The 13,194-nt window shown below is 42.8% G+C and overlaps 1 protein-coding gene across 2 annotated transcripts in view; it reads right to left on the bottom strand.

Moving 5' to 3' along the window:
• The window catches only part of ATXN1 (ataxin 1), a 221,720-nt gene that overhangs the window by 202,420 nt on the left and 6,106 nt on the right, over positions 1–13,194 (bottom strand). The window contains exon 3 of one of the 2 annotated variants that reach the window (XM_014940746.1): positions 9,249–9,370. The gene's annotated coding sequence lies outside the window, so the exon portion shown is untranslated. Of the gene's footprint in view, positions 1–9,248; positions 9,371–13,194 lie in introns of those variants that run through there. The other variant, XM_014940747.1, reaches the window with a different exon arrangement.

Here is a 13,194-nt window from a genome sequence, read left to right as displayed (position 1 = left end):
CAAGTAGGTCAGATCTGCAGCAGTGAGAATTGCTGAGCACGGGAGAATCTTGGTAGAGAAAAGGGTGAAGAGAAAAATTAATTGGCCAGCAATAAAAGAATAAAGTCTGGGAAAGGTTAAAAAGGGACAGAAGGATGAAAGAACAAAATACTGCTTGGACTATGTGAAGATTAGTCTAATTCACCAACAAATCCACCTGAAGCACAGGAAGATCAATGACACCGACCGAGGAAGAGTTTTCATTCCCTTTTCGCTGGGAGGAAAAGCCAAGCCAATGCTCACCTGCTGCAGCACCAACCAAGCAGTGTCTGATCAGCAACGCTGACCCGCCGGCAACAGCTCCAAGTCCAGAGGGCCCCGACACCCCCTGGAGACCCCAGGCCAGCTCCCATGCTCCATCACACCACGTGTACACCCAGGTGGCTCCATCAACACCATCCAAGTAAGTATTGGAGGTGGGAATCAGAGCCCTTCTTCCACTGCTGCCTGTGGCTGGCCGAGCGCCTGGGTGCAACGCACAACACGCACGGTCCACGTGAAACAAGATAAGGAGCAGCAAAACCTGGTGGCCGCAGCAGAGGCTGGTTTCACAGAGACACTCTGGCTGAGCTGTACAAACAGCACCAAACGCTGCAGCCAGCCAGCTGACAGCTCAGATGAACGCGCTCTCATAGCAGAGCTGCACGCCCAGCAGAAGTGTCTCTTAGTTTGCATTTCTCCCATTCCATGCAGCCAACGTGACATTCAACAAGTTCGACTCCTTAGGGAACCGGGGCGTGCTTTGCTGCTGCTCACTGTATTTCAGATGCTTACTATAAACCTTCCACCCACTTCAGCTCTCCTTAGGGTCCTTTCTGGCCATACTGTAAGAGGTAACAACATCTGGACAGCAGCGTCAGGTAACAAATGTCATACTTCCACTCAGGAATTACTTTTATTCACTGTGTTGCCCCTGAATCTGCCACTGAGCTGCAACCAAAATAAACTGGCGGTGATCAACAAATGTTAGGATGGACCCATGCTGCCTTGTATCACTCCCATGGCTGAAGACCAAGCACTGGGGCTGGGTCATTCTGTCTGCTTATGCAAATACAGAACAGCATCGAGATTTTAACTCCTTCTCCCATCCTTCCAGTACTGTATAGAATCATAGAATGGTTAGAGTTGGAAGGGACCTTAAAGATCATCCAGTTCCAACCCCCCCTGTCATGGTCAGGGACATCTCCCACTAGAGCAGGTTGCCCAAAGCCCCATCCAGCCTGGCCTTGAACACTTCCAGGGATGGGACATCCACAGCTTCTCTGGGCAACCTGTTCCAGTGCCTCACCACCCTCACAGTAAAGAATTTCTTTTGTAGTATCACATATATTTGCAGTCAATATATAACATACTTGTGCACTATCCAAACAAACACACAGTGCAATTTTACACTATAGATTATTGGTCCGTAAGACGTACCATCATCCTCTTTCCCCATAAAATAGAACACAGACCTCAAAACATGCTATAGAGATGGCACTGCCATGTCACTTATCTCCCCACAATTTAATTAATCAACTGTCAAATTCACAAAGGAAATCACAAGTGATTTCCATGACTGTGTCATCAACAACAAAAATATCAGGCCAGATCACAGCAGAGACCCAAGAAAATTTAGCAAAAACGGTAAGTAGGAAACCTGAAACTCATCCTTGATTCAGAGAGGAGACAGACAGGACCGAAACAGAGGTGAAGCAGCTTCTCAGTTCTGCTGGCTAGGAAATGAAAAGGCAAAGTGTTTGCCCAGATCCCCCAGTTCGTCTTTGGCTGCTCCATCAGCAAGCATGGCTTGCAGAGGAGCCATACTAACAACAGGCCAGGGTAGCCAGTGGGGAAAAAGGGAGAGAGAATCCAGAGGAAAGAAATACAAAATCTTGAAGTATTACTTCTCTCATTGGTAACAAAGTAGGGGGGAAGATACCATTTTCATTTGGGTGTCTGGGAGACAACAGCAGTTATCAGCTGAGAAAGCTCCATTGTATGTTAATGAGTTGGGTTCTGTTTGTTTTGAACCAGATGCTCAAGTCTTAAGACATTAGGATGCAACCAAAAACTGGTTATTAGCTGAAAGATCATGCTCGCAACATTCATACGGAGGTCTTTGACTTGCATAAATATCAATAGAAATACCAGTATTGATGTGTCTGGGACCAAACATTTTACTTGAAAGCTCAATCTTAATGACAAGCAACATTGCCTCCCCTAGGTGAGGGAAGAGAATACCTTGGACCAAATTGTACCTCCTTAGGCAAAATCTCTTCTGAAATTGTAGGCAATGCCGCTTGAGTAGAGCCTCGGTCGTTGGGGAAATGCTGCTAAGCTTGAAGAGGAAGGTAAAGAAAGGGTGGTTTGGACAATTCACAGGTGGATAACCACCACTGCAACCTTTTCACCTCTGAGCAGGTGGTTGAAGACCAGCCCCAATCAGCCCAGACCACCTGGTGACTCTTTGGTTGCCTCTGTAAAATGAATCTGACAGCAGAGCTCAGGATGCAGGTCCCTTCTACAAAGAAGCTGTTGTGGAGGATTTCCCTTCTACAAGGTGCAACTCCCAGGTGTGTAACCAAACCCTTCAGATCACAGGCGGGGCATTCTGCTCATGGTCACGGTTTTCTGATTCTTATGGAGGATCTCTGGTTTTGGCAATGCCCATACAGCACCACCTGAGATACTCTGAGTCATTAAAAGAATGTAAATAGGAAAAAAAAAATTAAAAAGAAAAAAAAAAATCACAGAACCACAGAACTGTAAGGGTTGGAAGGGACCTCTGGAGGTCATCTAGTCCAAGACCCCTGCCAACGCAGGTTCACCTAAAGCAGGCTGGACAGGAATGCATCCAGGCAGGTTTTGAGTATCTCCAGAGGAGATTCCACAGCCTCTCTGGGCAGCTTGTTTCAATGTTCTGTCACCTTCAAATACAGAAGTTGTGCTTTTTTTCTTAAAGAAGTTCAGATGGAACTTCCTGTGTTTCAGCTTGTGTCTGTTGCCCCTTGCCCTGTCACCAGGCACCACTGAGAAGAGCCTCACCCCATCCTCTTGACATCCGCCCTTTAGATATTTATAAGCATTGATAAGATCCTCTCACAGTCTTCTTTTCTCCAGGCTAAACAGGCCCAGGTGTCTCAGCCTTTCCTCATAACAGAGGTGCTCCACTACCTTGACCATCTTTGTAGCCCTCCACTGGACTCCTTCCAGTAGTTCCTTGTCCTTCTTGAACTGGGGGCCCCAAAATGGACACAGAACACCAGATAAGGCCTCACCAAGGCAGAGTAGAGGGGGAGGATGACCTCTCTCGACTTCTTGGTTCAATGACCTTCTGTTGGGTTGTACTTACTGATTTTACTGTGCTCCCTACTTATTGCACTTTATAAAATGCAAAATTTTATCTACCTTACCCTCTTGCACCTTTGCTTTTAAAACATGACACATTCTGTAGAAAAGAAATATCCAAAAAGCCAAATAGAACTTATTTTTTAAGTGAATTTTAAAAATTATCACCCAAGCTACAGCAAACACAGAGATAGAAAGTAATTGTGTTCATATTTGAATTCTGTACTTCAAGCCACCTTTGATCAACTTGATTAATTTTCCTTTCAAAAGATTTTATAGCTGGTGTACTTCATGAGCACAATTAAAGTAGATTAATCTGTTCTGAATTCTATGTTTCATAAAATTACTGTTCCTCTGATTAATTTCACCAAAAAAACCATGTAACTATGTACAAACACATTTTTCTCATTGATAAAGCAAGCCTGTGACACAGCTTCCAGTACTGGCCAAGAGATATCACTGTGAACATCTAATAAATCAGCAAGCCTGATGATGCAATGTCATGTAAGCTAATACACAAAATACTACACTTCTTATTCAAGTAGAAGAAAAAATAGCCCAGTTCTCAGCTCATAGCACTGGATCAGCTAAAATGCAGTTCTTGGGGTATCAGTATCTGTGGATAATGCCGCCAGCTAGTCCGAGGGACTGCAGCTGATCCACAAACCTTCCGCTACTGAAGCCAATAATAAAATTTTAATCGGATTCAATAGCATGGTTTCACACGGTTGAATTTCAGAGACACTGGGTCTGAACAGGATCCATCCGACCCCCGGTCTGCGGGAGAGACTCACTTTGACCTTACCAGGACTGCCATGGGCAGACCAATGTCACTTCACCCCATAAATCCCCTCGCCTGGCGCTGTAGCTAAGCACGCTGAACTCAGGTACCCTCTAGGAACACTGCGATGTTGTAATTAGCAGAGAGACTTGTAATGCATTCCCCTGCCAGAAACAAGGGTTGCTGTGGCCACTAGAGTAAAAGAATGTGAAAAGGGATTGGGAAAGAATAGAGAGAGACAGGTAACAGCAGAGAAAACACAGTGATAATTTATTTAAGTATCTCATACTAGAACAACGCAACAAGCACCAGTACGAGCTGAACTGTCAAACAAATATTACAAGAAAATAGAGTTATTTTTAAAAATTTTTTTTAAATAAAATTTCCTTTAGAATGTGCTATTTCAGTGGAGAGCAGAAAGGATACACAGAAGATACCTCTGACACAAGCTTCTACTTCTTAATGTCTAAATTGTGTTAGGTTCTGGTTTGATTTTTGGAGAAATGATGTATTTAACATCCTGTCTGCAGTGCAACAGTAATCTAAACCCCTCTTTTTATTTTCTAGCAAATGCTAGGCATCACTCACATTAAGCTTAACCGTTAACTGTGAACTGTTAACATGTCTTAGTGTGGTTTCAATGTTCCTATGGCAAGGCTAAACAGCATTTAGAAAACAATGATATCCCCAGGCCCGGGCTGTAGTTTCTGAAGCACAGATTAAGCACGGTATTCTGCTCAACAAGCTCATCACTGTTAAGTAACTCATCAGAAAATAAAGAGGGAATTATCAAATGGGAATTGCCAAGTAATTAGTTCTCTGAAGCAGATGACATACAACTGTTAAAGGGAGGGGCTTCCCTGTTAGTCATATGTCAGAGTAGAGCCTACTAATCTGTAAATAAAAAGGCATTACATATGATTAGTGCTATGGGTTTTTAACCGCTAGTGGTACATGGAAAATAAACTTACAACTTCTTCTAGTGCAATAATCCACTAGGATTTTTTTTTTCCTCCTGTATACAGTGAATCTACTTGCTGTCAGACTATCTGGGGAAAGCTATGAACACGGCACAGTACCAGGGAGGGGATGGGCTCAGGGGCTAAAGGGGAGGAGAAACACTTTTACTATCATATTAATTTGAAAATTCACTCTCTACTCAGCTACTACACGTGGCACTGAAAAGGAACTACATCAATGAGAAAACATTCACCAGCACAAAAATTCCAAGCACAGTAGAGGAGGATTAAGCCTGCTTTTAGTGATTATCTTTCTCCATTAAAGCCTAACTTTCTTTTAAGTGGCTGCCCCCACAGAAATGTGAAATTTACAAAACTACAAAGGCCTTCACGCGTGGGTACCTGACACAACAAAATGTGGTAACAGTCACAATCACACTCCAATACAAGCAAGAAACACTTCAACATTTGTACTTTATTACAGAGCGAAGAGCAACTCAATAAATCCTTAAGTCAGGTTTTCATCTAGTCCCAAAGTGAGCTGATCACTGCAAGGAATTACCAGACTTGGGGGTTGCCTCCATCACAGTACCTCACCACAAGAAACCCTTCAGCTACCACACTCAAATCCAGAGGCTGCCACTTGGGCTAAATTTCAACCAAAAGCATACTCCCGGTAACAAGGCACGGCAAATCCCACTGGCATGTCCCTGCCCAGCACACACAGCCGAGGGAGAGGGCAGGAGGAGGGCACGCACAGATGCTGAGGCTTATACACAACTGCACATCACATCTAACCACCTCACCACTTTCAGCCCTCAGCACGGAGAAGTCCTCTGTCTCTCTAATGCTTACTCTAACATCCGAAAGCCCATACTTTAAAGCAAAGCTAACAAGTTACAGTGCGTGGGACAGCAAGCCTCTTACTCCATTTGCAGAGACATCTTTTTAAAACAGAAGCTGGAAGCTGAATCAAACCTCAGGTCTTGGCTTATATACTATTATGAATATGAGCTTTGTGGTTTTATGTCACCTAATTACTATCCAATTATACCTCGTTCACATTTCCATTTCACTTGTTGAAATAATATGTTCAAAATCTCCATTGTATACCTTCTTTTAGCTCCTATAGCTATTGTAGGCCTCACTAAACAGCACGAGGGGGTAGAAATAAAACCAGCTAGGACAAAATGACACTGACATGGCAATCAAAAAGCCACCACTGGACACACTAATATAGAGACAGATTAGCTCTTTTTAAGTTCACTACAAAATATTTTAAAAGGACAGATTTTTGTCCATTTACAGAGAGCAGTAGCCAGAAGTCTGCATAAAAGAGAAATTGTGTCTTATGTAGAATTGAGCCATGTTAGGTAGTGTACACATACTTACAGAAAATTCAGCAAAAAAAAAAAGTTCTTAGAAATGGGCTGCAGCTGTAAATTCAACCCAATACTATAGTATGATTAACAGACTATAATATGATTAATAGATATCAAGTGACTCGACAGTGGAAAAGATTAAAAAGAACTCTTTCGTTGTTAAAACGTCCAGTGTCTCACGCAAAATCCTCTCAACACAACCGCTTAAAAGAAAGCATTGAGTCACTTGCCTACGTGGAAGGAGGCAGGGCACGCTCTGAACAAATAACAATAACTCTAGGATTTTTAGAGCTGGCTAAAATTAACTGAAGTCATGATGTCAAAAAAAAAAAAAAAAGAAAAGAAAAGAAAAAAAGCTGTTATCTATTTTTAAAATTTATTTATTTTTACTAATCCTGGTGTCCTTATTCAGGCAAGATGCTTAGCAGACTCTGCAAGAACGCTGCTTGGACTGGAAGGGCGAGCAGCCCTGGAGCTCCCACACAGCAGCGCCGTTACTCCCTGAAGCCACGCGATTCCTCATGCGAGTAACACCATGAACGCACGTGTATGGCTATCAGGCCTAAAGTCAGGTTTCTGAGATCTGATTTTGGATGCCTTCAGCCAAACACAGCTGAGGTTGGGTCCCCCGGACAGACTGCCTGGTGATAACCCAGCTCTGCCTAAAACGGAGCGGGGCTGTTGCCACCGTCACCCCGAAACAAACGGGGTGAAAGCGGGAGACGACGAGGGATCTCAGCACGTGATGCTCTGTCTGGAGCTGTGAATCCCATCTGGGGCTGCTCGCTGCCTGCCACCAGGTCACATCTCTTTCACATGTTACTACTGTGAGCTCTCCCCCCCTGCATCCAGTGACAGCCAGAAGGTTTTGTAAACAGGGAGTCCCACCCCAGTAACTTTCATGTCACTTACCTAGCTTTAGGGTGGGCCTGATTTTGATCGCTCCCTAGAGAAAATGAAAACTAACTAACGAGGCCAACAGGGGTACCCCAAACTCAGTGACTAAGATGTCCAACAACAAGAAAAGAAGCCAAAACAAATCTGATTTAAGGTCCACAAAACTAGTACTATACCTCAAGCTTCACTAGTACAGAAAAAAGCAGCATAGTACTCTACTCCTTGAATGCCTCTGCACCGGACTTCACTAGGTTACTTTTTTAACCCAAAATGTTTGCTTAACATCTAATAAACTCTCTTTCTCGTGTAATCACAGGAAATGCCAGATGCTAAAATATTCGAGGTGACTTAGCAATAATAATTGTGGTTAACACAATCTATTTATTCAGAGGGTTTGACCAATATGCTATCAACAATTACTTCTTCTAATTAAGAGATAGAAGTCTTTCCTGTAGTAACAATTTCTGCAACTAAATACAATTTCATACAACCTAAGCTAATTCTGAAAAAAAATTAAAAGCTTTGCGGAAATGTTAATGTCATAACAAAAAGCTTCCTTCTATTCAATCTCCCAAGTCAATAGCTGCTACCAAGTCCGCTTTCTTCCAAAACCGAAAAAACGAAATGTGCCAGCGCACGGGCACTTGGGCTGTTTTTTCACTCACAAGAAATTCTCATTGCTCCAAAGAGATATAGTGGTTACAGTCCACCCCCACCATCCAAGCTCATTTGTAAACCGTAACAGGCATGTCTTCGCATGTAACTACTTGCTTAGACAACTTCCCTTTAAAGCACAGCACCCTTCCCCGCAGCTACAATAAAATGTAAATGATGCACTGCATACTCCTCTATGACATGCTGTATACATTAAAAAGTTATTCTGCAATGGAGACTTTCTGATCAGCCCCTCATAAATAGAACGCTATAGTAATTAAGTTTTCTGGCTGTAAATAGAAAAAAAAAAATCCTTTGATTTTCTGCAAGTACCCACCACATTTAATTTTCTTTTCTTTAAAGACACTGACAATTTTCTTAGGACTCTTTATCTTTTTTTTTTTTAAGCATTAGCAGTATTGCCAATCCCAAGCACTAAAAATTATATAACAGGTCCAAAAAGCCAGGCTGGCTTAATGACAATCAGATTAAAGAAATAAAATAAAAATTTATGTTCTTTTTATTGGCAGTATGATCGCTGAGCCTTGAGACTTGGTTTTTTCAAAGTATTCTCCACAACCATATGGAAAGGAGAGAGAGAGAGAGGAGAGGGGGAGCAGGCTGATCCACGGACACTATTACATCCTGTCTGGCTACAGCATTTCAGGGGAAAAAAAGTCAGAAGAATTGAAAACATTCCTCAAACCAGAGTAAAAGACACCCAGGCATGTCAGCAGCATCTAGTTAACCTGGAAGCATCCTTATGCCAGACAAAGTTTAGTGCACGGGAGGAATTCAGGACACTGGAAGAGTGAAGCAGGCTGCTAGAACCACTAAAAGCACTCATAAAAGTGCAGGAAGGATTTATACAATTTTACGCCTGGCATTTTACAACAAAAATCAAAGCTTGTAAACCTTTCCATTCATGCTATCATCTTTTAGTAACTGAATACGACCTGACCTGAGGTGAGCATAAAACCACTCATTTGGAACCCACTGTCCTGTAAGTTACGGAACTGAGTCACCAGAGTTAATGGAATTTTTTCTGAGGAGAGTTTCTCAAGGACCTCTACTGCCAGGCAAGGGAAGTACAAACGTGTGACAGGCAGGTAACCCTGTCCACACCGCTGTGGTGTCCACGCTGACTACAGCCCAGAGCAGACACTGAACGCTCGTTAGAGGAAACAAGAAGCATGACATTCTCACCTTATTGGCAGTGCATATCTGTAGGTTGAAGACAAAAAATGAAGGTGGTCACTGTCCTACGGGGTTCAAGAATAAATTCACAGCTTGTATTGCTTGCCCATCTGCCTTGGCCTGCGATGTGACTGTTGATCCGGGAGTTGAGGAGACGGGAACCAAAATAAAAAGAAACAAAAGCATAGTTAAGAGTCAAACAATTTACAACATGCTATGACATCCCACTAAAGACAGAGAGAGTGCTTTTGCTATTACTCAAGCACAAATAAACTATAGATTTAATCCTGCAGACGGAGCACACACAGTTGAGAGCAGAGCCCATTTATTCAAACTGACTGCTCTTTTCCTAAATGTGATCTTAATGAGGTGAAGAATCATAAGCAAGTCGAGATGACTGTCTTCACTGCCAACAAAACATATTTTATTTGAGGAGGGGCATCATCCAGAAAACATACTGCTGCAACTACTACTATTAGGTGCAAAATAATCAGCTTTGAGAATGTGACATTACCTTATGCACTATTTTCTCATTAATGGTGGCATGCTGGAGTTGATGCATATTACTGAAAATTCCCAAATAATATAAACAAAGGAAAACTCTACCCTTTTTTTTTTTTTTTCTATTTCTGCATTTTTGCTCAGTAAAATTACGAAGAGTCAGTATTGAATTTCTGCTGACATCACATGCTAAACAAAATACATTTTGTTTTTTGCACTTGGAATCTCACCAAATATTTTTATCACTCTTGGGACAATAAAAGGATTTACTGGGACCATTTCTCCCTCACTGAGAAGCATTTTTGTTGTTTCAGTTTATGAGCATACTTACTTGTTCCTATTTATGGAAGGATTTACACACATACTTAACTCTAGATAGGTTCTTTAATCAATCCTCATTCAGCAAAACCCTCACTGGGACATGCACTAAAGTAACTTTGCAGACTGGGACCAATGTACAGACACAGATTTGCATGTGTTGTACAACCATCTCAGACTACAGCTTTGAGGGGGCAAAAAAATAATAATGAAGTACTACATTCTCAACATATGCACTGAGATCAAAACGGAATTATGGTCATAGATCCAGTTTTTGTCTTTTTGCAAAAGTCAAGAGTCTGCAAAGTTTCTTATGTTTTAAAACATTAGTCATGTATCAGCTCAGCCAAAACCAAACAAAAAACTTCAACTTCTTTAGATAAAGAATGCAAACCAACGAACAAGACTCGAAAATACAGTGCCTTTGTCCAAATACCTAATTATTTATTTATTGCACCTAGAGACTTGCATAAAAGTGAAACGGAAGGATGAGCTCAGGGCTTTCAGTTTGCAAAGCTTGGGCTACTGAACTCACTGGGATGCAGCACATCATTTCTTCGCACCGAAATATTTACCTGTGCCAAGCTGAGCCTGCCCTACTTCTGTCTCTCGTGCCAACTACGTTTTTACTAGTTAAAGCAGAGCTGGTTACGGCAGCCTCCAAAGAGACCTGCGCGTAAATCTGGTATCTGCACTCTGCGAGCTGTACGCACCGTGCCTCCACAGCGCAGGGTGCACCCTCCTTTTCCCCCCCCAAAAAAAAAGCAGCCACATCACCCTCAGACCTGTACGCCGGGCTAACCCAGGCTGTCACATCGCCCGGCTCCTCGCAGGCTGGAGGAGGTTTGCAGCCTCGGACCCTCCGTGCAGCTCTGGCGGGCACTGCCTTCACAGCCCGTCACACGCAACTTCTTCACCTTCAACTTCTTTAGATAAAGAATGCAAACCAACGAACAAGACTCGAAAATACAGTGCCTTTGTCCAAATACCTAGTTATTTACTAGGAACTGCCTCTCCCCTTCCACCAGTCCAGGGCCACAAAAGCAACACGCTGTAGGAACAGCAGAAACCACGACCCCGGCTGCCCCCCGCTACCACGCGCTGCTTAAACTTCAGCAAGGGGAAAAAAATCAGGCCTTGATTTTTCTTCTACCAGCTACATTACTGAAACAATTATTTTTAAATCCTAACGTTTAAACCCTTAGTTGCTTTTCAGGTGACTGCATTTAAGGGTCTATTTTCTTAATTAACCGGAAACTAGGCCACTGGATCTATTACATAAAAATTTTTGTTAAGTGAAATTCCAGGTCTCTTGCAAATGGCTTTTCAAACAAGACAAGTTTTTTTCAATCTTTGCAAATAAATTCAACGGGGCCAGAAGGGCACGGGAGAAAAGCTGCACTGTTAATATCCAAAAAGTCTTTTAACTGTGTATACATGGCCTTTTTGAAAATAATTACTTTCTAATGCTCTTAGTCACACAGGTAATTTGTCTTACAATAAAATATGTATAAGCAGCATGCGGCACACAAAGGCTCACTCTACAGGAGTCATCCTGCACGCGATTATTTCCCTCTCTCCAGCCAGTCCTCCCAACAGCCTCCTCTATTTCAACCCACCTCCTCGTAGGGTAGGGAGGCCCGAAACGGAGGCGGCCGTGTCGAGCAGAGGGAGACTCCCTCCCAAAAAGAAGGGCGAGTTGGTCGCAGCACTGAGAAGCTGCACTTTGGAGGTGGGAAACTGCCTGCAAAGTCCATGTCCCCTTGCCCCTCCGAGGAGAAACATCTCTGCTCGGCAGGTGGGCTGAGACCTGCAAACTCATCACACCAAACCCCAGCCCACCAGCTGCCTGGCACCGCAAGAGCTGAACCACCAGCAGGCGTTTCTCATTACCTCCTCCAGCTCCGGTGCTTTACCATCAGAGCGATTAAAATATCTTATTTTACTGAGATATTTCTGGATTGCATTATGTTCCAGCCTGGTACTACAAACGCTCGGGAGCTGTGGGTGCTGATGATTTCTCATCACTGAGACACGAAATCCTCCCGGCCAAGTTCAATATTAGTGTAAGTGCACGCAAGATTAGTGACTGAGATGGGGGTGTTAACCACTTCTGCAGACGCTTAACGCAGCTTCCTTAATCAGGCAAAAATCCTATTTAAGCCCACAGTGCTTTTTGCTGTAAAAAGATAGAGAGAAAATAATGGTGATATGCAGCAGATCGCTTTCTGAGCTCTGTTACTCTACTACATGCCTGGATTAAGTCCAATAAATGGAGTTATTCTAGATATACACCAATTTAAGTGGCTCACAACCCCGTCCCCTGGAGTCGCTCCAGGTTTATGACATTAGAACAGAGTACCAAATTTGGTGCCTTTAAAAAATTATACCTCTGTTTGTGAAAAAGTGGCTCAATAGATTGATGTCCAAACACTGAGAATATAAACAAACATACATTCCTTGGTCAAAGCAGTATGCGGTTCGTAGCTCATCAGACTGCATATTGTTTCAATGTATTATAAACTTTGTGGCTGAAAGTCTCCTGCTCTATGGCTATAATATTTTGATGAGCACAAATGGAAAAAAAAAAGGCAAGAAAAAAAACCCCAACAATATTGGAACCGAATTATTTGCTAGCGAGGAAATTGGTTTTAATAGTATATACTTAGGTTTTTATCCAGAGAAAATGAAGTCAGTTTTTACCTAAAACACAGGAGGGCCTAGACCTTGCTAACAACTACAAAGAGGCTTAACAAGCCAAAGTGACAATAGTGCTATCAGGCATCACCAATTTTAATTTTACTGGCCTGAAGGTGTAAAGTACAGTACACGAGTGGGGAATAACAAGCTCGTGGCCTAAAACATGAATGCTGGAATAGGAACTGTCACAAACACCGTTACAGCCACCAAAGAGTTACACCAGCCAGCAAAAAAAAAAAAAAAAAAAAAAAAAAAAGTGCAGAAGGAAGAAAAGGGGAAGTCCCCCAGACACTGGAGTGGCAGGTTCTGGATCCCTTCACTGCCACTCTGCTGCAGAGCCCAGCAGCCTCGCAGAAGGGAGACACTGCCCCGAAGTCGAACCACGGCCTTGAGAAATTTGGGACCACGAAGGACGGGAACAAAGGCTCTTTTCACC

Source organism: Calidris pugnax, unplaced genomic scaffold, assembly GCF_001431845.1.
Source record: "Calidris pugnax isolate Ruff unplaced genomic scaffold, ASM143184v1 scaffold8, whole genome shotgun sequence".
Taxonomy (NCBI): Eukaryota; Metazoa; Chordata; class Aves; order Charadriiformes; family Scolopacidae; genus Calidris; species Calidris pugnax.
The sequence above is the reverse complement of the archived record's forward strand: the minus strand, read 5'-3'. Positions and strand labels throughout refer to the sequence as shown.